We start from the raw sequence: 2,328 nt of genomic DNA on the forward strand, positions 1-2,328 counted from the left end.
GTCACATTGTGTCCTCTCGAGGTCTCGAGGTTGACAAAGCAAAGATAGACTTGATAAGAAACTTGTAATATCCCACTTCGGTGAGGGAAATTCGTTCTTTTCTTGGTCATGCAGGTTTTTACAGGCGGTTTATCAAGGATTTCTCAAAAATCTCAATGCCGATGTGAAAATTATTGCAAAAGGAGGTTATTTTTGACTTAAAAAAGGAGTGCAAGGATGCCTTTGATAGATTAAAAGAGTTGTTAACAACTGCACCAATTATCTAGTCACCAGACTGGAGTTTACCATTTGAATTAATGTGTGATGCAAGTGACTATGCAGTTGGAGCCGTTTTGGGTCAAAGAGTAAACAAGCTGTCTCACGTGATTTATTATGCATCTAGGACCCTAAAAATGCACAAATCAACTATTATACCACCGAGAAAGAATTTTTGGTTATAGTGTTTGCACTAGAAAAATTTAGATCCTATTTAGTGGGTTCAAAAGTGGTTGTATATTCTGATGATGCAGCACTTAGGTACCTACTAAAGAAGAAATAATCTAAGCCAAGACTTATACGATGGATTTCTACTATTACAAGAATTTGATTATGAAATCAAGGATAAAAGAGGTGTTGAAAACACTGTTGTTCATCACCTTAGCAGACTTGTTGTTTCCGAAGAAGAACTTCCTTTACAAGATCGTTTTCCAGACGAACAACTTTTCTCGATTGAAGATTTAACACCTTGGTACGCGGATATAGTGAACTACTTGGTTACAAGACAAGTACCTAGTACAATGTCTAATTTTCAAAAGCTTAAGCTTAAGAATATATCCAAGCAATATGTGTGGGATGAGCCCTACTTGTGGAAATATGGTTCTGATCAAATCATCCGCAGGTACGTACCTAATTCTGAATTTCAATCTATTCTTATTTTTTGTCATACGACCAACCTCAAACGGCCAACCTAAGGACACGGTTCCCACTTTTACCATATCACTTCCTTTCCCTAGTCGTTTTGCCAAGTCAAAGAAGCAAGCTCAAGACAAGGAGATCATGGATATTTTCAGCAAGATACACATCAACATTCCATTTATTGAGGCCATCAGAACCGTACCCAGGTATGCCAAGGTTTTGAAGGATTTGTGTACAAGGAAGGATAGGTTGATTCCTAATGAGATTACTCAAGTGATCTAAAGTGCTACAACTATGTTGCTAAAGAAGATGCCTACAAAATGTGAAGACCCTGGTGGCTTCACAGTTCCCGTTACCATTGGTAAGCGAAGATTCGAGCGTGCTTTGCTTGATTTTGGAGCATCCATAAGTGTTATGTCAGCCGATGTTTATGCTTCTTTGAATCTTGGACCTTTAAAAGAGGCAAAGATTACTATTCAATTGGCTAACAAGTCAAATATATATCCTAAGAGAGTCGTGGAGGATGTGTTAGTTCAAGTGAATTAATTAATCTTTCCGGTTGATTTCTACATTGTGGATATGCACAATGCAGATAATTGTTCATCTAGTTCGTTACTTCTTGGGAGATCGTTCACGAAGACTGCAAAGACGAAGATTGATGTTGATAGTGGTGCACTTACTATGGAATTTGATAAGGATATCATACGGTTCAATATTTTTGAAACCATGCGCTATCCTAGTGATGTTCACTCAGCCTTCTCCATTGATGTTATTGATTCGTTAGAACAACAAATGTTTGATTCGAATGCCGAAGATGAACTTGGAGTTGTGATACGGAATAAAATTGATTTGGACGTTCATGGACATTGAGATATCCAAAGAATTGGTGGAGATGTGTGGTGCTTTAACATCACTACAAGAAGCAAAAACGGGTAATATTTCTTATATTTCGTTACCCATAATTAATGAGGTTCCTTTACCTTCTATTGTGCAGGCACCGAAACTTGAACTGAAGCCGCTTCCAGACCACCTAAAGTACGCATACTTGGGTGATAAAGAAGAACTTTCGGTGATTATTGCAAAGAACCTCACACCAATACAAGAAGAACGTCTACTTAGGGTTCTGAAAGAGCACAAAACGGCTATTGGTTGGACAATTGCTGATATCAAAGGAATTAGTCCATCCATGTGCATGCATAGAATCCTAATGGAAGATGATTTTAAGCCAGTACGTGATGCTCAGCGTAGGCTTAACCCTCCAATGATGGATGTCGTGAAGAAAGAGATCCTCAAATTGCTAAGTGTGGGGGTGATTTACCCAATTTCTGACAACAAATGGGTTAGCCCAGTTCAGGTGGTACCTAAGAAAGCTGGTGTAACTGTTGTTAGAAATCAAGATGATGAACTCGTTCCTACAAGAGTTCAAACTGTATG

The sequence above is a fragment of the Papaver somniferum genome, chromosome 9 (assembly GCF_003573695.1).
Source record: "Papaver somniferum cultivar HN1 chromosome 9, ASM357369v1, whole genome shotgun sequence".
Taxonomy (NCBI): domain Eukaryota; kingdom Viridiplantae; phylum Streptophyta; class Magnoliopsida; order Ranunculales; family Papaveraceae; genus Papaver; species Papaver somniferum.